The following is a 26185-nucleotide window of genomic DNA, read 5'->3' as shown; positions in this document are numbered from 1 at the left end:
AAATAAAAAAAACACTTTTTAAAAACATTTTTGCAATGGTATAGAACATAAATAATGATACAGTATTTCAAATTTCAGTCTGACTTTAATACTTTTTTCTCCCCTCATTATTGTAGTCCCACTTTACCTTTATGTTTGATTTGCATAATCTTGGATAAATTAAATAAAACATTGAAAATCTTCCCTAGGTGGAATACATCTTCAGCTATTATGCTTTTACTCAAATTTCCCCTGGTTGTATTTTGTGAAGACAAGCTCCTGCAAATGAGCTGGCAGCGGTGTCAGACGTATCCAGCATTACAGCATCGACTTATGCAACACTAACAAGTTCAACCTAATTTGATATAAGATTATGAAATAATATATTGCAAAATTATTTTCTTGAAATAAAGGACACAACTCAATCAATTGGAGTTGCAAAACCTGCTATGTTCTTTTTAGATGAGTCAAGCTGGAAATGGAATGGAAAGTACTTAAAGAAATACAAAGTGCATTATTATTTTGTTTTAAATAATTTCTTCGGTCATAACAAATTCAGCATATTTCTCCCGCCCTTCTCTTTTGTGAGACTTTGCTGGTCGTTCTCTGCACTCGAATTTGCCCAATATTATTCGGATTCTGATCTTTTTTCCCGATCTCTTTGATTAAATTTATTCAGAAGCACCAAATTTCTTAAACAAGTATACACTTGCAGGTAGACAGCGAGTGAGAGTTTCCTTTAACAATAGATAGGCCAGAGTGACGCCATTGTGCTTTGGGGACTTTGGGCAAACATGCTGCCGTCTACTCCAGCAAGCTGTTCAGTGACTGAATATTTGGAGAGAACGCGTTATCTGAGTGTTGCCGAATATGGTATTTATATTCAGCGCCATCACTAATACATACATACATGTATTGTAGAATATCCCCATGGGGGACATTTTCCTAGCAGTGTATAACATTCACATTTACAAACAGACATACCAAGAAACATACAATCATTCACACGACACACTGGGGGCATAAATAAATACAGATAAGAATGAGAAATATTTAGGTCTATTAAAAAAATATTGAATATTACGAACCTATCCAGATATTTGCTACATTAATTTACTGTATGCTTGTGGGTCCAATAAAGTTTAGTACAATTTCTTCGACAATGGAAAATTATTTTAAAAAAAGATTTATTTGTGAACGCAATTTTCTGGCCACCACCGCCATCACCACTACTACTAATAATAATCATGATTTTTATCCATGATGTGCTTCTCATAAACCCAAAACACTGGATGCAAACAGTTGTTGTGTAGCCATTTAAAAACATTTTAGGTGTAACAGTTGAATTGATTATTTGCACTAAGGGTTTGAATCTTAAGCAATCTGCCCAGTGGTGAGTACATGTTGTTTGAAGTACAGTAGAATGAAGTACAAGAAACTCTGTGAACTCCAGGTCCACCGATCAGTTCTACTAGCTTTCTACAGGTGCTTCATTGAACCCATCATCACCTTCAACATAAGAGCCTGGTTTGGTGCTTTGAGTAACATCCACCTTAATCCTCTCAACAAAATCATCAGAATGAGCAGCAAAATCTTTGGACTGGACCTAGAACCACTAAGCCGCATCTACAGCAGACGGGCTAAAATGAAAGGACTACAACTAGCCTCGGATACTACACACACACTACACAACCAATACAGCCACCTACCTTCAGGCTGCAGATCACTCCCGTTCAAGACCAAGCGGGCCATGTCAAGCTTTGTGCCTACTTACATCAGACTCATTAATGCCTGAGCTAGCTTGGGTGCTTGACCTTATTTATTAATATTTATTTATGGACATTTAAATAAAATTTTTTAAGCATACTTAACCCTATTTGCGGACATCTTAAACTGTTTTAAGCTGCACTTGTCTGTTGTCTACTCTGTGCTTGTCATTTGTTCGGTTATGTGTTGTGTATGCACTGATGCTTTTGCACAAATGAAGTTCCTAATGGATAAATAAAGTTATTTTGAATTGATTTTGATTTTGAATACAGGCTGTGCTGATACACCTTGATGGACAGCAGCCTGATGTTAGCGTTAGGGCTGATCAATTTTATTTCCTGTCGTTTGAGGCTTGCAAACATTCCACTTAAAACACAGTTTTTTGTAATTATTAAATACTAGATTTGTAAAGCTCATGATGTGCAGTTTTTGTTGAGACTGGGTCACAGAGATGTAGAATCAATTCTCTGTTCATTTGTATAGCCATAGGTTTGGAGTGTTTACCAACTATCCTTTTAAGTGTCCATCTATCCCTGTCAGTGAATGTATCTCTATTCTGTAGTTTGTTCTTGTTTTACAGATCTTGTAATATTATGTGTGATGGATACATCCGTCTGACTAATCAGTTATGCCCCTGTCATTATTGTGTTCATTTGGCTTCACAAATATGTGGTCTCTGCACATAACAATCCAACTTTAATTTTATACCCGTTCAAACATTCCTGGAACATGCAACGTTGACAACAGTCTGATACGTCAGCACTGACTAAGTAGATCTGTGTTTTCCATTTCTGTTGTTGAGCGTAGTAACTTCTCCCTCCCTATCTCTGTGCTAGAGTTGTCAAATGAGGGAAAGGGAAGAAAGGAAGATGGGCAGGGCTAAAGAGAGAGGCGTGTCTGTATAAGAAGGCAGTGTGACAGCATGCACTTAGTTGTAACAACTAGAGGCTGAGGATAGGACGAAAACTGCCACACAAACCCTGGCTCCTAAGACTCCAGAGAGCAGGTTTCCTAGCTACAATTCCAGGTAAGAAAAGAAAGCCATTGCCATTAGTTCCACACAGGGGAGGGGTCCTTGGGGGGAGGTGAAAGGAACACAGATAATTTGAAGAGGGCTTGCTTAAGCTTCTGTGCTAAGAGTTAAGAAATTGTGTTCTATTTTTTATTTATTCTCAGGAGGGCATGGGTGTATTGTGGAGGGATTCTCCTTCTTGGCACTAGTAGTCACATAATAACTTCACCTCATATTCCTCTACCCTTTTTAGTGCATCCTTACTGGTATGGTTTGAGCACTCGTATGGTCTGTGTCTTATTTTTTAGATCTAATTTCCTTTTTCATGAAGACTTTTGCTGTTGTCGCTGTAATCTTTGTATATGTTTTCACCCAATTTTGTTGTGTCCATTCATTCAACGATTATTTTCAATTAATTGTCAGATTTTTGTGCTAGCTTTGTTTCTTTTTACTTTGGATTTTTTCACACAATAAAAAAAATGAAAAAACTGAACATATAATGTGCAGTATACAAAAAAATTATAAATACCTTAAAAATGAAATGGTCAAATATTGTACAGACATGAACGTTTTGCACATTTTTCATTACCAAATGTTTACTTTGTTTTCTACAAGCATAAGAACAGTAATTTGCTTTTGGAAATTTACTCCTGAGGACAGACATGTAACAATAACTACTGCACTTGAACGGAATGATCTGCGACCACTTGGTGTTACATTTCAGCTTGCATATATCCACATGTGATCCACACATGGTTTTACCTGTGTTAGAGGAGGTTTTATATTATTCGGAGCCAATAAATATCCCCTTTAAGGACTGCTCTGACGAGGTACACCAGAGCCGGGAGTCTGGGTCTCCTTATGTAGAAAAAGGGAAAATAGTTACACTGAAATTAGAACTGTAAAAAATCTGTGAATTTTATGGTAAAAGTCTATAAAGCAAAGGTTAAAAATGGTAAACTGCTGAAACGTAAATATTTGTTTTATTTACAGTGAAACACCATACTACTTGTTAGATGTACAGCCTGCTACCATATTCTTAACATATTGTTGCCATTAGTTATATGGTAAAGTTCTCGCAACCCAGTATTTTACCATATAATGTAACATTTTTAAATAAAATTAACAATGACAGTGAATATCATTACAAAATCCATTTTTAAATTAATGTTTAATGACAAAACTAATTCCATTTCACTATCAATAATTCAATAATGATTATTTTGATAAGGATAATAAATAATTATGTAAATATCATTCTCTTGGTAAAGAAAAAAGCAGGTGCACAGTTAGAGCTTTTTGAACTTAAAAAAAAAACAGCAGTTCAAAGCTAAGTCCTTTCTCTTCGGACTTTAAATAATTTTAAGCCATGACCAGAATTTCTAATTGTTTTCACTGAAACCAAGTGGGTGGCACTATATAAAGTTTAATAAAATTTTATTTTAATTTGTGGATTGACATTAAATTACAATATACATTCATACTGATTTTTTTCTGATTTTGTGATTTGACGCACTCAGATATATACAAATTTTGCTAATTTATTTTGTTTTCATTCTATTAATAACAATTATTTTTGTTTAAACTATGGGTCCTAAACCCTTTGCCTGGTGGGCTGCAGGGTCACAGCTGGTTTTTGTTTTCACCTTAAAATCAGAAACAAAGTCAGACCAAAGAAACCATGTGAATTAAGTTAACTGTGTAATCAACTGCTTTAATTGATAAATTAAATACTGAGTAACAACAAAAACATAACAGACCATCTTGGTTTGTCTTACACTTGAAACCAAGAGTAGGACCGAGAACCTCTAGTTTAGATGTAAGTAAAAGACAAACCAAAATGGGCTGTATTCTCATCTGTACATGTTCTAATGTTCTACTAATGTTCAGCCACAGTAGCCATTTCACTGCTATACCTATGGATCCCCCATGTTTCCATCAGGAGTCAAGTGGCTGTGAAAATAAATGGCTTAGTCATATTGCTTGCGCTACTATTTTACAGTTCATTAAGTTGACATTTCTCCCAGATACAGAGCATCTTGGAGTCATATCAATAGCTTTGGATCCACTTAAAACGTAATGCAGTGGTTAGTGATGACAGATAAGATCAAATAAAGATGTATGATAAACAGACCTGTGCATTTGTCTCTGGTGTTTAGCATTTTGAAGGTTCAACTGTGAAGAAAGGGGTATTGAGAAGGGGTTCACCACTGCAGGAGGGAACTGACCCCAAACAGGTTACAGGATGTGCAAATGACAGGTCGTTGCTTTTTAACTTGACTGTAAGGATGTGAAGGAAAGGAGAACATGCAAGACATGTCCAGAAGTACAGTGCCTTTGGAAAGTATTCAGGCCCCTTCACTTTTTCCACATTTTGTTATGTTACAGCCCTATTATACAATGAATTAAATTCATTTTTATCATCAGTCTACACACAATATACCATAATGAAAAAGGTTTTTAGAAATTTTTGTAACTTTATTGAAAATAAAAAACTGAAGTATCACATTTAGATAAGTATTCAGACCCTTTACTCAATACTTTGTTGAGCAACTTTTGGCAGCGATTATAGAGTCTTCTTGGGTATGACGCCACAAGCTTGGGATACCTAAGTTTGTAGCGTCATACCCCTCCTTGATAGATAGATAGATAGATAGAAACTTTATTTATCCCGAGGGAAATTGCAGATCTCCCATTCTTCGCTGCAGATCCCCTCAAGCTCTGTCAGGTTGGACTGTAAAATCCCAGAAACTGACTGTGACAAGTTTCTGGTCATCATATTTCAGATCGCATGAGAACTGTTCCATCATGCTCATTTCTGTGGTGAAGGGATATTCTAATGCATACACAACTCTCTCTCACTGAACAAAATGACCAAACTTGTCACGGTACGGGGGGTGGGACCCAGGCGCAGAGTGTGAAAAAACACGGAACTCAAAAAAGTTGATACAAACAAGACTTTACTAAAAAAAAAAAAAAAAAAAAAAAAACAGAACAAACAAAGAGCCACAAGGGGCATAAAACGAAAACTAAAAAAATACAAAAAAACTGAACTACACCAGTACAGAAAACAAACGGCAGAAACGCACAGAAACACACAAGCGGAAACAAAGTAAGAAACACAAACAGGTCAAAAACACAGGCAGGTACATACGGTCTGAAACAAACACAAGTCGGAAACAAACACAAGGAACCAGCACCCGAGTCAAGGGGACAAAGAACTTAAATAGACAGGGGGTAACAAGACACAGGTGAACTCAAAAAACAATCAAACCAGAAAAGGAGGGGATAACAAGACACAGGTGGGAACAATGATAGAATAACGAGACAATTGAAAACAATCATACAATTAACAGGGGGGAGCAGGACACAAAACAGAAGTGCCGCCGTCTGGCGGCCCAACAAGGGAAACACAGACAGGAAAACACAGAACCATGACAGTACCCCCCCCCCCCCCCCCCAAGGGGGACGGCTCCTGACGTCCCAGGAGGCCGACCCGGGGAGGGAGTGAACAGAGAGTGGGAGCTGGAGACAGGACTCAGGACAGAAACAGGACTGGACACAGGACTCGAACGGGACGCAGGACTGGAACGGAGCTCAAGAACGGAACAGGACTCGGGACTGGACTCGGACGGGGGAACAGGACTCGGGACTGGACTCGGACGGGGGAACAGGACTCGGGACTGGACTCGGACGGGGGAACAGGACTCGGGACTGGACTCGGACGGGGGACAGGACTCAGACAGGAACACCGGGAGACCTACAAGGACAGACAAAGGGACAAGCAGGCGGGGAGACACACGGCAAGACCTATAGACACGCCAAGGGACAGACAGAGAGGGAAGGAGAGGGGTGAACTCTGACACACAATCTGACACACGGGGAGACATGACAAAAAACACGCAGACTGACACACGAACACTAGGGGGAGCACGAACACTAGGGGGCAAGGCAGGTGGCTTCGCCTGCGGAACAGCGGCCAGAGCAGGCCGCGGCGGGCCCTGCGGGACAACAGACGGAGCAGACGGCCTCTCCGGGGCTCTGGACAGCTCTGGAGGCCTCTCCAGGGCTCTGGATGGCTCCGGAGGCCCCCCCGGGACTCAAGGCGGCTGCGGAGGCCCCCCCAGGGCTTGAGGCGGCTCCGGAGGCCTCCCCGGGGCTCGAGGCCCAAGCGAAGCACGAAATTTGGATGTAGCAGGCGGCAGTGGCCCCTGCGGAACGAGGGTCAGAGCAGATGGCCCCTCCGGGACTCGAGGCGGCTCTGGAGGCCCCTCCGGAGGCCCCTCCGGGACTCGAGGCGGCTCTGGAGGCCCCTCCGGGGCTCGAGGCGGCTCTGGAGGCGGCTCTGGAGGCCTCTCCGGGGCTCGAGGCGCGGGCGAAGCACGAACAGTGGGTGGAGCAGGCGGCAGTGGCCCCTGCGGAACAACGGGCGGGGCAGGCGGACCCCCTGCAGTCTGGGCTGGGCAGGGGACTGGAACACGGACCCCAGCCATAGGGAACCCGGCTGGGCAGCCGGACGGGACCGGCGGGACCCCCGCGGGCCGGGCCCTGGAAAAATGACCAGCCGAGACCCTTCAAAAGATGCAGAGCCGGGATCCGCTGGCTGAGCAGCTGGAGGTCTGGCCGACCGGGAGGCAGCCCAACCACGGCGCCTCCGTGACCGCCCGCCCCGGGCACTGGGAGGCTCAAGGGCGAAAACTGGGTCGAGCTCCCACCACCCCAGTGGCATGATAAACGAAAAAAGAAAAAAAAAAACCCTCTGCTGGGTCCAGCACAAAACAGAAGTGCCGCCATCTGGCGGCCCAACAGGGATAACACAGACAGGAAAACACAGAACCATGACACAAACTATTTACTCCCTTATGTCTGAGGAATTGAATGGTTTTGAATAACACTTCTAGGTGCTTAACCACATATTGCAAATCCAACAGAATGTAATGTAGCTAAAACAGCTACATTTTGAATCTGTGTGTAGTAAGATACAAGGTAACTTACCCAGTTAGAAGGCTCATATTGATGACACTGTTTCCAAATGTACATTGCATTTTTTAGACTAAATGATAGCTACTTAGCTAATGGTCACAATACATTATTAAATGTACTGTTTGCCTGGACCACTCAAATTATACTACGGTCAGGCTACCTGCTCTTTGAAAATGCACGGTCAGTCTCTCTGATCGTGAAATTGGTTTGCGCATCTGAAAATAATAATAGCCTGCAAACACAATGGGCTCTGTTTTCCAGCTGGCACATCATGTGTTGTGAGACATTGCACAGGCAAAATGTTATTTTCAGCATGAATTTTGATGCACCTGTGCTGTTTGGCAATCTCCTGACTCGTCAGGCGCCGAACAGGGAGAAGAGTCACTGCTGGGATGTATCAGTCAAGATCGAGAAGCAGATTACAATTTTGGTGCAGCTCATTGCTATTTTCCGGTCCATCTGGTGTTACATTTGTGCCTTTGCCAACTGCCTGCCTGAACCAGGTCTACACCGTAAATTGCAGCCTAGCGCAAGGCAGATAGCTAGGTTTGGAGCTTTCCCATGCAATGCGTGCATGATCACAGCCTATTGAAAAACCAGTCAACGATTTTTGTGGATCATACGCTGTCAAATTTGACTTTGATATAAATCCCAGAAGCAGGAGAATTGCATACTTTGCATGTATTGTTCATTGTCTTATTTATTTATTTTTTTTAATAATTCATTTTTCATGTATTTATTTCTATTTTTAATTGTTTATGGCTGCTCATATGCATTGTGGTCCCTGAGGTACTACATTTCATTCTTTTTCTTACACCCATCTGTAATGAAAAGAATGAGAATAAACGCAACCTGAACAATATTTTAATATTAATTGATTGTAGTTAATATGATAGCTACAGTACTGGCACAAATACATAATGATTAATGCAATGTTTTATAGATATTACATTTGAAGATAATAATACGGATGAAAATATGAAGGCAGGGTTTCCCTCAGAAAAGTTGTTAGGCCCGGTGGCAAGTATCTTTTGACAGGGCCCAGCGGCCTGGCGCGGGCCGGCGGCCAAGTGTCGTTTTTGATGGGGGCCCGGCGCGGACCAGCGACAGACTGATGGCAGCATTAAGTTAGGGCCCTATAGTTTCTGTGATAACAGAATCACGGACGGAATCGCGGAATTGAGAATTTAAAAAAGCTATAACACAGATTCCATAGGGCCCTACATTAAGTCAGTGCTAAAAGCTGACTGGAGATTTGAAAATATGACTACGTAATGTGAATGTTGTTATAAATAAGTCATTTATTCAACACACATTTTAAAAAGTCAACAACTATTTACAGCATAGCAGAGTCTTACAAAGAATCTGACAACAATGTACAGTCTTGGAATGTTGCGGTTTCAACAACAACAAAAGAACTTAAATTAAATTTAAATAAATAATATCAAGATTTTTGCACTCTACAAAAAACTTGTATTCAAGTCCTAATTGGCTACTGAATCTTACAACAAGCCTTGGAATGCTGGGCACATTTAAACATTTAAAAAAACAGCCTAAGGTTTTTTGGCTTTTACGTCAGGCTACCTTTCCTCCTTGACATTATCCCTAAATGGCACAAAGTAAGTATCTGTGTTACTGACTGTTTGGCTAGCTAGCTAAGTTAGTTACATGACTACGTTGTCATAAAATTTTTCCCAACCGTGAAAACTGGCTGACTTGTTTACATTTTGGACAGATGTGGCTCCTCGGTAGCCTAAATCAATTGTCGTTTCCGTAGCAGCACTTTAGACACAAACAATATCGAAAAAATCCTGAAATTTCTTCTTATCGTGAAGAGTGCCTGACCCTTAACCGTAGCGTTTTTCCCCCCCCAAAGATGGTATTTCTAGATATAGACTAATTTTGCCGCTGTGTTAACACATTTTTACGGTTGCCGGTCAGGCACTTCACCATAAGAAGAAATTTTAGGATTTTTCCGACATTACTTTTGTCAAAAGTGCTGCAATGGAAACAATGGATTTACTATGTAGCCACATCTGTCCAAAATGTAAACAAGTCAGGCAGTTTTCATGGTCAGGAAAAATTTTATGACAACGTTACATCAATGTCATCAAGCTAACGTTATTAATAAACAAGTGAAGTTGTTATTTCGATGGCAATGAATAAGCCATGTAATGTTACAATATATCGAACGTTACATTCATGCCACGGTTTTAACGTTACCTACACACTGCTTAAGTTAATGTAAAAAGAATGTACTTACCGACGAGATGAAGTGATAACGCAGTTTGTAACGAGGTTAGTTAGCCTACTAAATAAGAAATGGTGGCTTGCTAAGTAACGTTAGCTTGTGTTAGTTGGAAGCATCAAGTGTTGAACGTCACTCTATGCACAATGAGGGTAAAGAACACTGATCTCAGGCCTGCTTTCCTACAGTGCGTTCACGTTTTAACCAACAGATGTCGCTGGTGAGCTTTTCAGCCCCACTGTAACTGTAGTTTAAAAAACATCTTTAAAATACATTTTTTTAAAAATTAGGCTTAGGCGAGGCTTGCAATACACTGTTGGAAACCCTGTAAGGCGATTTATTCAGCAGTTCAGGGTACAGAATCAGCAAACAACCTCATAATCAAAATCCAGGCAAGGGTCAAAGTCCAAAAAATCAAAAAGGGCAAAAGTACAAAAACGGTAGCAAAAACAGAGTTGGTGTTACGTCTCTCTTAGGGTCTAGGGGTAGGAGGGAGTACGTAACACAAGTCTGCTTTACGACAGTGGTCAAAAACAGTAACCGAAGGTTCTGCAATAAACTCACCTAAATCAAACGATGCCATTTTTATTTCCTTCACTATGCACAGCAGCAAATACACACACACAATACACCACCGTAGAGCTACACAACCCACCGATGCAACAAAGTACACTGCAAACACACGATTATTTACACGGAATACGCGCGATCCCGGACGAGCCCCCAATTTGTTACGTCTCTCTTAGGGTCTAGGGGTAGGAGGGAGTACGTAACATATATATATAAAAATAAAGTGTCCGGGTGAAAAGGTGTTGTGTACGTGAGGTATAAATAATCAGGGCAGACAAAGTTGCAGGTGATTTTAAAGGTGTTATTATTATTATTATAAGTGCAAGTGAGGTGATATTTACATTTGTACAATTACACAAAACAAGACACAACTAGGTCACAAGGCCAAGGGACATGGATGTAGCCAAAGTAATGAAATAAACAAAACCAAACAGCGCTAGAACAAAATATAATCTAACTATCTAAGAAAAATAAGACTATCTAGCTACTCTTACAAACCAAAAATACATAGTTGGCAACCACCCCTTTACTAATGTGTCTATACAAGTTTTCTTCCTGCGTGTGGCACCAATGTATAGAGGCCTCTGTCTTACCTGCCCCAGGGCCTTAACCACACACAGACAACCACACATACACAAGCAGGGAAAAACGTTTACGCGCACACTCACAGGTCTCCAATCTCTACAACCACACAGCAAAAACAAACAGAGATCACAACAACAGAGAGACGACGAGCTGCAGGAGCCACGTAGCTTTTATATTCCAGAGGAGGGATGTGATTGGTGGAGGCGGGACCAGGTTAATGATGATTGACAGCGGGGACAGCGAATGGAATGATGAATGGCTCTCCTGCAGTATTACAGAGGGGGAAGAAAACACACACGACGTGGAACGTAACACACCCACCAACAAGAACGAACTTATTAGTTAAGTTTGTTCATATGTACATTTGCAGTATATCATTTTCGTTCTAAAAAGGCTACTTTATATACGAGACAATGCGTCTGCCATTACATTGTCGGTACCTTTTTTATGTTTTATGTCCAAGTTGTAGTTTTGAATTATGAGGGACCAGCGCATTAATCGCTGGTTTTGGTTATACATTCTTGACAAGAAAACTAATGGGTTATGGTCCGTATATACCACGACAGGAACAGAGCTGGATCCAACGTATACTTCGAAATGTTGTAACGCCAACAGTAAGGCCAATGCTTCTTTCTCGATGGTGGAGTAATTTAGCTGAGGCTTGGTGAACTTTCTCGAAAAGAAACAGATGGGGTGATCAATTCCATCTGCACTTTCTTGAATTAACACAGCGCCAGCTCCCAAGGCGCTCGCGTCTACCTCTAATTTAAACGGTATCGCGAACTCCGGAGCGGCGAGCACAGGAGCACTGCACAATAAAGCTTTGACGCTTTCAAAGGAATGTTGACAATCGGGGTTCCAGATAAACTGTCGTGTAGAGCTGAGCAAACTAGTCAGGGGAGCTATGACCGAGGAAAAGTTCCTGCAGAAACTACGGTAGTATCCTGCTATTCCAATGAATCTACGCAATTCTCGTTTGGTCGTAGGTGCTGGAAAACCGGTAATGGCCATAATTTTAGCATTTACAGGCCTTACCCTACCCTGGCCAACCTGCTTACCTAAGTAGGTAACTGTGGCTTTCCCAAACTCACATTTGGCAAGGTTGACAGTTAACGAAGCCGATGCCAATCTGTCAAACACCATTCTGAGGATGTGTATATGTTCTGACCAAGTGCTGGTATATACAACGAGGTCATCGAGATATGCGTTGCAGTTCGGAACACCAGATAATACGATATTCACCAACCTTTGAAAGGTGGCCGGAGCATTCCGCATACCAAAAGCTAAGACGTTGTACTGAAGAAAATCGTCAGGGGTGACAAAGGCAGAGATGTCAGAAGCACGGGAGGTTAAAGGAACCTGCTAATAACCTTTCAACAAGTCAAGTTTGCTCACATACCGAGCGGAGCCAATGTTGTCAATGCAGTCCTCCATCCGCGGCAGAGGGTAGGAGTCGGGTACCGTAACTGCATTGACTTTACGAAAGTCCGTACAGAACCTGGGACTACCATCTGGCTTGGGCACCAACAAACACGGTGAACTCCAGGGACTTGAACTAGGACTGGCTAACTGGTTGGTTAAAAGATATTTTACCTCTTTTTTCATGGCCGCACGTTTGGCAGCATTGATTCGGTACGGATGCTGTCGGATGGGCGCAGAATTATTCACATCTATGTCATGCCGTATGACTTGTGTTTGAGTAGGGGTGTCATTAAAGAGCATTGGATATTCTGTGATTAACTGCGTAACATCAGATCGTTGCTCTTCGGGCAAGTGGGCCAGATGAGAAAACAGGTCTGCTAGCACCTCTGAATTCAGTAGTCTAGCGCACTGCTGTGGCGCATTTCTGAGTAACAGACCATCCTCATCCCCAGCCGGATCAAAAGAAACCACCGTGGACACGGAACTTATAGCCGAAACTGGCAAAACATTACTCTCCTCCGACTTTGGAGCTCTAGCATGATACAACTTGATCATGTTTACATGACACATACGGGAATGACGTCTGCGGTCAGGAGTACGAATGACGTAGTCAGTGTCACTTAGCTTCTCCTCCACAGTGTAAGGACCTGAGAAGCGAGCAGACAGCGCAGAACCTTGAACGGGCATTAAGACCAGCACCTGATCTCCGACACCAAATGAGCGCGCAACAGCCTTCCGGTCATAACGCTTTTTCATAGCGCTTTGAGAGGTGGCAAGCGCTTCTTTGGCAAGAGAGCAAGCCCGATGTAAGCGCTCTCGAAATTGACAAACATAGTCCAACACATTGGTGGACTTAGCAGAGCAGTCGTCAGACAGTATTTGTTCTTTAAGAACTTGAAGGTGACCTCGCACTGTGTGCCCAAAAACCAGTTCAGCTGGGCTAAAACCAAGTGACTCCTGCACAGTTTCTCGTAGTGCAAACAATGCAAAAGGTACTCCCTCATCCCAGCTGTTTCCTGTCTCCAGACAGTATTTGCGTAGCACCGATTTAAAAGTCTGATGCCAGCGTTCTAGCGCACCTTGCGATTCGGGATGGTATGCGGAAGAGACCTTGTGCTTAATTGCCAGGGAACCTAAAACCTGTTTAAAAATCTTTGAAAGAAAATTAGATCCCTGATCGGTTTGGAGAGTCTTTGGGAAACCAAAGGTAGAGAAGAACTTAGTTAAAGCCCTCACAACTGCTTTTGCAGTAATTGCACGGAGAGGAATAGCCTCCGGAAATCGTGTAGCTGCACACATGATGGTAAGCAGAAATTTGTTTCCGGTTCTGCTTCGCGGTAACGGGCCCACACAATCGGCTATCACATGAGTGAAAGGTTCGCCCATAACAGGAATAGGACAAAGGGGAGCGGGAGGAATTACTTGATTTGGCTTGCCTGTAACCTGACAACTATGGCAGGTTCGACAGTACAGAGTAACGGTGGTTTTTAACTTGGGCCAAAAAAAATGTTGCAACACCCTGTTATACGTTTTGGTTACACCCAGGTGACCAGACCAAGGGCTCTCGTGTGCCAACGATAACACCTGCTGGCGATAAGGTATGGGTACAACTACTTGGGTCACCACACCCCAATCCATGCCAGCTGCAACAGGTAACGCCCATTTCCTCATCAACAGGCCCTTTTCCATGAAATAAGCTACCGGCTTGTCTTTCGCAGCTTCAGTAGTGATAGCTGATTTAAAACAATGGGTCAGAGATGGATCCGATTTCTGAGCGATAATAAGCTGTTCGCGTGTGCCTGGCAGCTTAATCGAAGGCATGTCCACGGACAATGCTTTCTCCTTCACCTTTTTAGTCTGGCACTCAGGGACTGGAACATCGCTAGCGAATGAAGTGGCAAGGAGGGAGTCCGACAAATTCACCTGCTCGCCCCATTTTCGTGCTTGTGCTCGGGTAAGCACACAGGCAGGGAAAATATCAGGGGGAGATTTCGAGATCTCTGGCGTAGCGTGCGTCTCGGGGTATTTCAAAATCTCCAGTACAGGGTGCACTTTACCACCCGCGATATCGTTCCCCATAATGAGGTCTATCCCTGGAACTGGTAGAGCAGAACGCACGGCAACGTTAAAACAGCCAGAAATTAAATCAGAATGAATTTGTACTTGATGCAACGGAACACTAATAAAGCCCATCTCGATTCCCTGAACTATAATGTCCGCACCGCAAGAGGACGCATCTGACAAAGGCAAGATCTCCGCCAACAAGAAGGACTGGGATGCCCCAGTGTCTCTTAAAACTCGAACTGCCTTTTGGACATTCGGTTCCCCAACCAAAGACACAAAGCCCTCAAATATGAATGGCCCGTAGCCAACGTTACCTTTTTCATGGGTACTGGGGGACTGTTTGGATACGGTTCTAACAAAACCGGTAAGTTTTGGGATGTCGGACGTTTTCTTTTTAGCTAGAAAACAGTCCGCTATAACATGGCCCCTTTTGTGGCAGTAGAAACACTCCCGCTGTTCCTTAAAGCGTGAAGGGGGAGATCTAGGGGGTTTAACTAATGACGCAACAGGTAGAGCAGCATCAGCAGTTTTCCCACGGGACGGGGCTTTCTGGTAATTTCTAAATTGTTGTCTGTAAGCCTCCGGCACCAACTCATACGCACGGAGCACCGCAGCCTTCACCACCTCATAATTTAAACTGTCGGCAAGCGATAAGGTAGCCACTGCATCCTGCGCTTTACCGGTTAATATGCACAGTGGCAAGGCGCTCAAAAGTACTAAAATAAGCGTCCACCTCGGTCTCTCGAAATGGGGGAATTGCTACGTGTCTCCGCACATCATAGTGGTCAGCAAATGGTGCGGGCATACCTGAGGCGGGGGCTGTAACAGCTTGCGTAGCGGTGTTCTCCAACTCCAACTTACGCAGATTTAGCTTTGTCTCCGCCTCAATTTCTAGCGTACGTATGGCTAGCCTATGCTCAAACTCAAGTTTCTGAGCCCTTTCCTGGGACTCTCGAGCCCTCTCCTGGGCCTCCAGTTGAAGACGGGCCAAACGGACCTTCAGCCGTGCATCAACCCTCGACCCAGAGGAGCTCGGCGAGAAAGCCTCGAACCTTGGCAAGGTAGCCGGGGGATTCTCCGCCTTCACCTCCGTTTCGGCGGAACCACCAGCACTCAGCGGTGGATCGGGATCTTTCCCAGACTCCACGGACGACACGTCAAGCTGGCTGGGAGGTAACAGGACAGGCAAGGTAAAGACTCCCAACTCCACCAGCTTGTCCCATACCACGGACTTAATCTCCCTTTTAAGAAGACTTCTCGAAACCAAAACACCAAAGTGATTCGCAATTGCTAACAAGTCTGCTTTACGACAGTGGTCGAAAACAATAACCGAAGGTTCTGCAATAAACTCACCTAAATCAAACGATGCATTTTTATTTCCTTCACTATGCACAGCAGCAAATACACACACACAATACACCACCGTAGAGCTACACAACCCACCAATGCAACAAAGTACACTGCAAACACACGATTATTTACACGGAATACGCGCGATCCCGGACGAGCCCCCAATTTGTTACGTCTCTCTTAGGGTCTAGGGGTAGGAGGGAGTACGTAACATATATATATAAAAATAAAGTGTCCGGGTGAAAAGGTGTTGTGCACGTGAGGTATAAATAATCAGGGCAGACAAAGTTGCAGGTGATTTTAAAGGTGTTATTATTATTATTATAAGTGCAAGTGAGGTGATATTTACATTTGTACAATTACACAAAACAAGACACAACTAGGTCACAAGGCCAAGGGACATGGATGTAGCCAAAGTAATGAAATAAACAAAACCAAACAGCGCTAGAACAAAATATAATCTAACTATCTAAGAAAAATAAGACTATCTAGCTACTCTTACAAACCAAAAATACATAGTTGGCAACCACCCCTTTACTAATGTGTCTATACAAGTTTTCTTCCTGCGTGTGGCACCAATGTATAGAGGCCTCTGTCTTACCTGCCCCAGGGCCTTAACCACACACAGACAACCACACATACACAAGCAGGGAAAAACGTTTACACGCACACTCACAGGTCTCCAATCTCTACAACCACACAGCAAAAACGAACAGAGATCACAACAACAGAGAGACGACGAGCTGCAGGAGCCACGTAGCTTTTATATTCCAGAGGAGGGATGTGATTGGTGGAGGCGGGACCAGGTTAATGATGATTGACGCGGGGACAGCGAATGGAATGATGAATGGCTCTCCTGCAGTATTACAGAGGGGGAAGAAAACACACACGACGTGGAACGTAACAGTTGGGTAAACAGGCAGGAGTCGTAACCGGTAACGGGAATACAGAGACAGCAGGCAAAAATCGTAAAACGGAAAACAGACAGAGTTCGTAACCGGGAATCAGAATAAACACAGATAAGGCTTGAACGACACTGGTAAAACAGAGGCACGATCTGGCGAAGAACACAAAAACTGGCAGGGTATAAATGAGGGGATAACGAGCTGCAGGTGATGAAAGTGGCTGAGTCTGATTGAATAATAGTCTCAAGAGCGGGGTGTGGCAGACGGGTTGACCGGAGCTGAAGGCAGAGAGTGGGCTGGGCCAAGGAACACATGGGCTCTTAAAACAAAAAGAAAACCATGCGCTCACAACTCATACATACACACCGACAGACAGATAAACAGACAAGAAAGGGGGAGCTCAGGCCAATGTCCTGACAATCCTTAAGGACAAAGGCCGAAATGGCTGATTCAGAACAATACAAATTTAAAGTTGTTGGAAGAAAGGTTTCAATAAGTGGATAACAAATTTAGCATTGACAACCATCAAAAATAAATGTAGATGCAAGCAGCAATTTCCAGGGTTCAGGCAGCATAGTAACAGAACCGAGCACAGAGACTCAAAGCAGACATGAAATTTACATATATATGTTCAAAGTGGTGTAAATTAAAATACAATATGGTGTTCTTGAAGCAATTTTTTTCTTTGTGAGGAGGGGCACCTCCCGACATTGTTTTCAAGTCTCTAGGTCCAACAGATTTTTTAATAATTGCAATTTCAACTGTCTATTATAGCAATACCAAGTGGCTAATTGCCACCAATTTGGTATGGGGTTAATGGGTGCGACCCTCTAGCAATATCCTAATATTCATACGATTCGGCCAATTGATTGAGGAATAACTCAGAAAAGTAGATTAGTGAATATAATACAAAATGGCAGCCAAATCAAGATGGTGCTGATCCAATAAACACATCAATGTTCCTAAATAGAGCGTTTGTCATTGTAGCAAGTGTGAATCTCTGCAAAGGAATGGTTATTTTCAATGAAATTTAATTTTTTTTAAAATTTGGATACCATGTGGTCTGATTAATCTCAATGCACATTCCAAGTTCCATAACATGGAATGTGTCAATGCAATTTCATTGGCTCATCATCTGCCCATATTTTTACAGAAGTGCTAGAAAAGTAATACCTGTATGTAGGTGTGTATCAGTCAGAGGAGAATTATTTTAAGAAAATACAATATGGCAGACTTTACAGGTTCTTACGGTGAATTTGTTCCTCATGAGGAGAGTGACCTGTACACCAAATTTTGTGAATATGGCAAACGAGATGCCGGGAAAACGGAAGGCTGGGCTCATGAATGTCTAAATTTTAATATGTACTATAGCACAACCAGGTATTGAATCTACACCATAAAGGATACACAAGTTCAGCCATCCAAAAAAACCTGCTAAGTTTCGTGATTCTAGGCCATGGTTCTTTGAGGTGAAAGGGGAGGGAAAAAAAATAAAACAAACACAATAGCGTTCCAGCAGCTTTGCTGCTTGGACCCCTAATATAGAGAATCCTAACAAAAATAATATGGTTCCAGTTGCTTCTCTGCTTGGACCCCAGTTATTCTTGGACAACAATCTCATACTTAAGAATAACAAATATTAAATACTGTTACATTAGAGGGAAGTAAGTGCCCCAGGAGCTCCAGATAAATTGGCAAAATATCAGATATTGTTCACCTCGAAAAGTTCTGCTGACATGCACATTTTAACACTTCTATACCAAAGTGCGCATTTTTTCTGCATAACCACTGAACTATCAAACCTGTTCATAATCATAAATTGCTTTATGTACCTGACACCAAAAATATAAATTTTACAATTATAGCCAATAACAAGTACAACAAAGTTCTAATACTCATAGATATAGTCATGCTGTTCAGTCTATGTGTTAAACAGTTTAACACAGAAGGGTTAACAAGCTAAAGTGAAATGTGCTTGATAAATAACAATGTGCATTACAATTATTTAATTTTTGAATAAAAGCCTAAGTAAATAGACAGGATGGGCATGGGTAGACACAATAGACAAAATGCGACTTCAGGTAAACACATCTGAACCAACATTGATGGAAAAAGTGACTGCTGCAGCAGTGCAGCAATCCAACACACATACACACTCTTCACATTCACATGCCTCTGAACAAATGCATATCATCACCACTGCTTCAGATACAATTAGGATCACAGCATGTGCTAGTTAGAACCTGCTTACCATATGCAGATAAAATGAAGCTCAACTGCTTGAGGTTGCTGCCTTGGTACTGATGAAAGTGACCCTTTGTTTATCTGTTGGACATGGTGGTTTGCACTCATTATGGACATCTCATGTCTCTGAAGCTTAAGGGAAAGATTTTGCAGGTCATGCAATGTATTCTTCACACATGTCAAATTGGCGGTGAACCCCAAATTTGTGAGGCTACAGGTTGCTGTACTTCTTTTTCTCAATATCTGTGGTGTGATGTACACTCACTTGCTATTTTGAAGTATTGTACTAAAGCTAAAAAACTCTTTCTACACTGCCTTCAATATTAAAGCTTTTTGCTACCCATCTGAATATGAAGCTGCAGATCCTTTGTTGATCAGTGACAGACAGGTTAATTCAGGACAGAGTGACAGGGTGTAATTTAGGAATAAAAAGTCCAAATGACTGCACCCAGTCACTTCTATAAAAGTGTCATGCACTGCTAATTGCAAGCAATGCACAAGGCAGTTAAGTGGCTGAATTTAGTGATAATCTTGTTTCAGTCTGGCAATGAGTCCATTTGTTCTTCCAGTGAGAACAATGGGCCTCATTCACCAACCGTTCTTAAGAAGAATTTTCTTCTTAAAAACCATTTACGCAGTTTTCATGAAGATTCTGACATTCACCAACATTTTCTTATTTGGGATTTGTTCTTAGGTAAGAACAGACTCTATGCACACTCAAGAGCACACTTATGCACATTTGAGTGCTGACATGTTTGTGCAAAATAATTGGTTATTGCATGTTCTTCAATTCTACAGTTGTATAATATTATAGGATTTAAATAATGATAATATTTTTATCATTTAATATATTTTTTAATAATTATTTTCATTATTTTAAAAAGCATTAAGTTGCCAGGTTCCACCCCAGAGGGTGGTTGCCTCAGCGGGGGTTCATCTGTAAATAAATGATAAAAAACAAACTATTGTAGTGACCTTTTATTTTTGGAGGTTTCGATTATGCAATGTTTGGTCTATACTGCAAAAGCAAATGTTTAAATTTTGAATACAAACTAAGCACTTAGGTAACACTTTTTAAACACATGGACATGTTGAAGAAGAGAACACTTATTCAGAGGCGTCACTAGGGGGGTGACACCAAAATGACTGGCAATACATTTTTTGTGCAGTGTTTTGTGCAGCGACGGGTTTACTCGAATGCAGTTTACTGCCGGTTGATTTAATTAGCGGTATTAATGTGACGAGAAGCGCTTTGTCGTTTGAATGCATAACATGCAATTCCTTGCTCCCACTACCACCAGCATTTATTTTTTTTGCCTCAGATTTGACATCAAACCATTTTTTTTTTTTACTTCATCAGTTGTGCGCACTTCTCCGGATACAGCGTTCACTGAACGAGAAATAGCATCCCATGTATCTTTTTTGTGTTATTTTATATCCACTACTGGCGCTACTAAATATGACAGGCCATTTGCTGTTCACTTCGAGCAGCAAAACCTCCACTTCAGAACTACTTAAGTTTTTCTTACATGTGGAGTCCGGTGCTCCACCCTCTTTAGATTTTCGTTTGGGCATTGTCGACTTCGTTCGCTCTCAACTTTTCTTTTCGATTTCTGTGTGTGCACACGGCCCTGTAGTCTCACGCCCTTTTATGGGGATTGGCTGGGCATTTACCTATGCTAATTAGGAACAACTGGCACACGCTTTACATTTACGAGGACGATGAGATGCATCATTTTAAGAACACATGTGAACAATTCTGCGGTTTAAGAACATGTCGTGAATCTGACGTAGATTTTTCTTAGGACCTTTCTTAAGAACAAATTTAAGAAAAAACTTAGGAAGATATTGGTGAATGAGGCCCAATGTCAGTGGCAGTAGTGAAATTATGTGGCAGAAAACGATTGTCTTTTCCTCTATGCGCTCCAAAGGCTTCTTCTGTAAGTTAGAAATCGACTTTATGCCTGTGCCCAGGTTCAGTTCAACTAATTCTGAAACCACACTGTCCACATCACCCTTTCAACTGATATTGCATCATACAAAATCTTGAATGCGTGACGCCCATGTAGTCTTTTGTCTATAGTGATGCTAGTACATGAACATTTTCTGAAAAGCTGGTGCTGGAGAGCTGCAGGTTTACCTTAAATTCAGAAATTGAATCAGACCCAAGAACCCAGGTGAGGTGAATTCACTGTTTCATCAACTACTTAAACTGGCTAACATCTGAACTAATTCAAGGGATTTTACAGTTGGGTTCTAAAGCAAGATACAGCGAAGAAAGATGAACATGCTTTTGACTCAGCACTTCACTGATATTAGACATTAACACAGCTTTTGATGCTTATCAATCAACCAAACTTTATTTATATAGCACCTTTCAGGCAAATCAAATTGCAATTCAAAGTGCTTTACAAGCAGTACTTCCGTTTTGTGATTGCTACCAGAGCCAGGCAGCCCTATACGCTCACTACGCAAGTTGCGTAGGGCCCCGCAAATTACGCAAGGGCCCCGCCTCCCCCTCGTGTCAAAGCAGGTATCAATGTTTACAACTTAGATGAGAGGATGACGCGAAACTATCCTTCTGGTCACGAAAAAAGAAAAAAAACACCATGAGAGTGAATTGCGGGAACAGCAATCAGGTAAATGTGCGTTCTCTCCTCTCCAAGTTTGATGTCAGCAAATAACGGTAATGTTAAGTTGATGTGCTAGCTTGCAGTGCATCTCTCTCTGTCTGTCTTGCTAACCTATATAGCTGGGCAGTGCATCTGGTCTGTCTGTGTCTTGCTTGCTTGCTAGCCACTTCCAGGGCTGTGTTCTGTGACTTTGTGCCTGACAATAGTGAGAGTGAAATACGTAAGGAATAAACCACGACGGGCCGGCCCGTATCATTTTACCGCTGTTAAGCAAAACTCTCGATGGTAGTTTATTTGAACCGTTGTTATGGAAAAAACTCTGGTTGTTAATTCTATGAAAACAACAATTCCGTCGAGAAAAATAGTTCCTTCTCGTTTCATAACATACAATTAGCTTTTTGTAATTTTTTGCATTACATTATTTAGGAAAACTGCATGAAACCATAACTCAATCAAATTAATCTCCCCCATCTTGTTTTTTAAAATGTTGCGGTCTCACAGTGTAGACATAGCGTTTCTTCAAGACCCTCTGAAACCGGGTTTGAATGCCAGCTATCTTTAGGTTCACCGTCACTTGTCAGTGTTGTCACCTAGCCTATATTAAAATAATGGGTTTTAGGTCAGAATGGTCTCACGGCATGATTGTTATCCCGGCTAGCTAGCTAGCTAACTTTTAATTGTATTCAAAGCAGCGGTTAATATTTAATGCAATCGTTTACAAAGATATGGATGAAAATGTGTCCCGTAGCCATGACTTAAATACGGAACGCCTATTCTACTGTCAAAATAAAGGACGATTGTGTATTTTGCGGTATGGTTGGCATTCCTAAATGAAGCCAGTAACTGGCCTACAACCGTGATTCAACGTTGCCATCAATTGCGAAATTGGACATTGAAAAGGGGAGGGTAACAAAAGGCGTCCCATTATAATTAATTAATCACGGCTTGAAGTGAGCTGTTGCTTTTATAAAACGGACACAAAGTATGGCAATATGAAATAATAGACACACTCCAATTTAGATTTAGATTTTTTAAAAAGTTTTTTTTTTTTCCTCAGACGCAGAGTGATACTGAATTGTGCAAAGGAATTAGACATCATACGTGGTATGGTTAATATACCACGGCTATGAACCAATCAGATTGCTTGAATTGAACTACCCATTTTTATAATGCTTATCTAGTCTCTCAGTCAAGGTTTAATTACAACACTGGACTAATGCAAGATGGAAAGCAATGGATTGACATTGACTACTGATTAAATATTCTTATTCTTAGACTGACAGATAGAGCAAACTGTTTTAAAAGAGGGAGGACTGTAGTGGGAGCAATTTGCTACAATATATGTACAAAGTATAATGCTAATAGCAACATCTAAAAAGTGGTTTACAGTATATGGTAGTAAAACAGAGTACAGGCTTACAATCTTAGGATTCATTGCTGACCACTATTTTCTGACAGAGATTTAATGTGCATTAATCTAGATTGGCAAGTCATGCAATAGAACAATGGTATTCAAACTCAGTTCTGGGGACCCTCTGTGTATGCTGGTGTTCACTCCAGCCACAACTGTAATCCCAGAATTTTAACAAGCTGTAAATTTTTTAAAATTAGGTGTACTTTACATGTTTAGTGGGATATTAAAATTAATATTTAATTCACATTGTTTGTTGTGCAATATAGCAAGCACATATTGTGGTTTGGATGTTACAAATTTATTTAACTAATTAAGTTAAAGACTGAGGTGAATTGGCATCGTAAAACGCTCCCTTTAATCTTAGTTGAATAACTCTATTATTTCTGAATGTAGGATAATTTTTAGGGGTCCAAGCAGCGAAGCTGGTAGAACCCTATTGTATCTGTTCGGATTATTATTAGGGGTCCAAGCAGCGAAGCTGGTGGAACCCTATTGTATCTGTTAGGATTATTATTATTATTATTAGGGGTCCAAGCAGCGAAGCTGGTGGAACCCTATTGTATCTGTTAGGATTATTAGAGGTCCAAACAGCGAAGCTGGTGGAACCCTATTGTATCTGTTTGGATTATTAGGGGTCCAAGAAGCGAAGCTGGTGGAACCCTATTGTATCTGTTAGGATTATTATTATTATTATTATTATTATTATTATTAGGGGTCCAAGCAGCGAAGCTGGTGGAACCCTATTGTTTTTGTTAGGATTATTCTTATTATTTTTCTCCGCTAAAAGTGTCTGAGGCTCAGCAACCGTAAGTCCTAGAGCAACCAAATTTGGCAGGTGGGTTCCTATGACCTCCCATTACTCAGGCACTACAAATCACCTGTCGACCCGATGGTGGCGCTATAACAAAGGGTCATGCGTAAAAGGCCATAACTCCCACACCATAAGTTAGATCAACACAAAACTTCATCGACCTATGCATCTGAACGTGCTCGACAACTTTACCTTTAGCACCACCTATGTCCGCCATATTGTTTGCCCGCCATTTTGACTTTTTAGTAGGGGCGTGGAAGTTTTCTCCGCTAACATGTCTGAGGCTCAGCAACCATAAGTTGCAGACCAACCAAATTTGGTAGGTGGGTTCCTATGGCCCCCCGCTACTCAGGCACTACAAATAACCCACGTTGGCCAGATGGTGGCGCTATAACAAAGGGTCATTTTTAAAAGGTCATAACTCCCACACCGTAAGTCAGATCAACACAAAACTTCATCGACCGATGCATCTGAATGTGCTCTACAACTATTGGGACCACATATGTCCGCCATACTGTTTGACTGCCATTTGGACTTTTTTATTAGGTGGGGTGCGGAAGAGCAGTAGCTCCACATCTAAAGTGTTACGACATCTAGTAAACTTCTTTACGGCAAGCGACATCCATGGCGACGCAAGTAATCCGACACCGTAGGGTCTAGTTTTTATCAGTGAGGGGAGGGTCTGAACGTCGGGGAAGCAATGGAAGACAGTGCCAGCCAGAGTGCATGCTAGGCGACTAACAGTTTGTCAGTAAAAGCTTTTTGAGAGGATGAATACTTTTCTTTGGCATGGATCCATTTGAAGACAATATCGGGTGAGTTTGTTTAGTCTTTGAATCTGTCATGCTGAGAAATAGCTAAACCATTTTATTGGTAGGTTTTGAATTTCTGTGCACACGCGCGAGAACATGCTGGTATAATAAAACAATGATGGCAATACATGTATAGTCCGCTTTGTTCCGTTGCTACCATAACATAACAAACCATCTTGTGTTTACATCTGCCGTTTCTCGCTGCAATTTCTAATATTAAATATAAACAAAAGACGCAATTTATGCTGTAGTCTGCCAATGTCTAAATAAATAATACGGTACTCTGAGTGTAGGAAGCAGGTAGCATGGATGGCGAGTTGATATTTTTTGCTACTAAAAGTTTGTTAGTAAAAGTTTTGAGAGGATGAATCATTACTTTTCTTTGGCATGGATCCATTTGAAGACAATATCGCGTGAGTTTGTTTAGTCTTTAACCCTTTGGGGTCGAGAGCTCCGCCGGCGGAGCTTGACAAGATGAAATTAACTTTTGTTTCTATTTGGATGATTAACTTAACGTGCTGTTGTCTTACAGATGCAACAAAAACATTGACAGAAACCTTAGAATCGCGACTTTCCAAGATCCATGTGAGAAATGCCAAGTCTGCGAAAGCGGGATAGAATGTCAAAGTGTCGCCTAATTCACTTCTTTTGAGGTGAACATTTCGTTTAATTTTGGAAAATGGTCCGTCTGGAAGCCGACACTGATGAAGAGCGGTGTCATTTCGAACAGCGAACTGATCCAGCTGAGGATCAACTTCATGCGTGAGTATATTTCTTATGATCATATTGGTAAATATGTGTACTGTATTGCAATGTATCTGTGTGTTTGTAGGAACATCCAGCAATATGCGCGTTTGTAAATTCCCACACTACGAACGAATCGAACTATTGCATCTCAAAATTATAGGCTAGGCTCTCTGCGTCTGGTTGTGTTAGAAGTATCAGGTAGATTGTATGTTTTTCGATCATATTGGTAATAAATAGCCCGTGGCGTGGCTAGGATTCTAAAACTTATGTCCTCACACAATCGATATTAGCATACTGTAAGTAAATTCGGGAAATAGCAATATAATAACCACTTAGTTAAACAGACCTAGCCTACTTCAGATTGAGGCATTGTTATTGATGAGTTGCGTGTAGTTGAGCTGGAATATCTATGTTTATTGAGTTTAGCTAATGTTGTTTCGTTGATAGCTTGCATTATTTGTAAATGTGTGCTGTATTACATTCTCTGTGTGTTTGTAGGAATATTCACTAATATGCGCGCTTGTAAATTCCCACACTATGAACGATTCTAACCATTGCTTCTCAAAATTATAGGCTACCTCTCTGCGTCTGGTTGTGTTTGTTTGGTTCTTTGTTTGTATATGATGTAACCATGTCACA

General features: G+C 41.6%; 1 protein-coding gene across 1 annotated transcript in view; it reads left to right on the top strand.

Moving 5' to 3' along the window:
• Positions 1 to 2687: 2687 nt before the first annotated feature.
• The window catches only part of LOC118229114 (prepronociceptin-like), a 39082-nt gene continuing 15584 nt past the window's right edge, over positions 2688 to 26185 (top strand). The window contains exon 1 of the mRNA XM_035420803.1: positions 2688 to 2773. The gene's annotated coding sequence lies outside the window, so the exon portion shown is untranslated. The remainder of the gene's footprint in view (positions 2774 to 26185) is intronic.

Source organism: Anguilla anguilla, chromosome 6 (assembly GCF_013347855.1).
Source record: "Anguilla anguilla isolate fAngAng1 chromosome 6, fAngAng1.pri, whole genome shotgun sequence".
NCBI classification, from domain to species: domain Eukaryota; kingdom Metazoa; phylum Chordata; class Actinopteri; order Anguilliformes; family Anguillidae; genus Anguilla; species Anguilla anguilla.
Note: the sequence above shows the minus strand (reverse complement) of the source record. Positions and strands in the feature narration are given on the sequence as shown.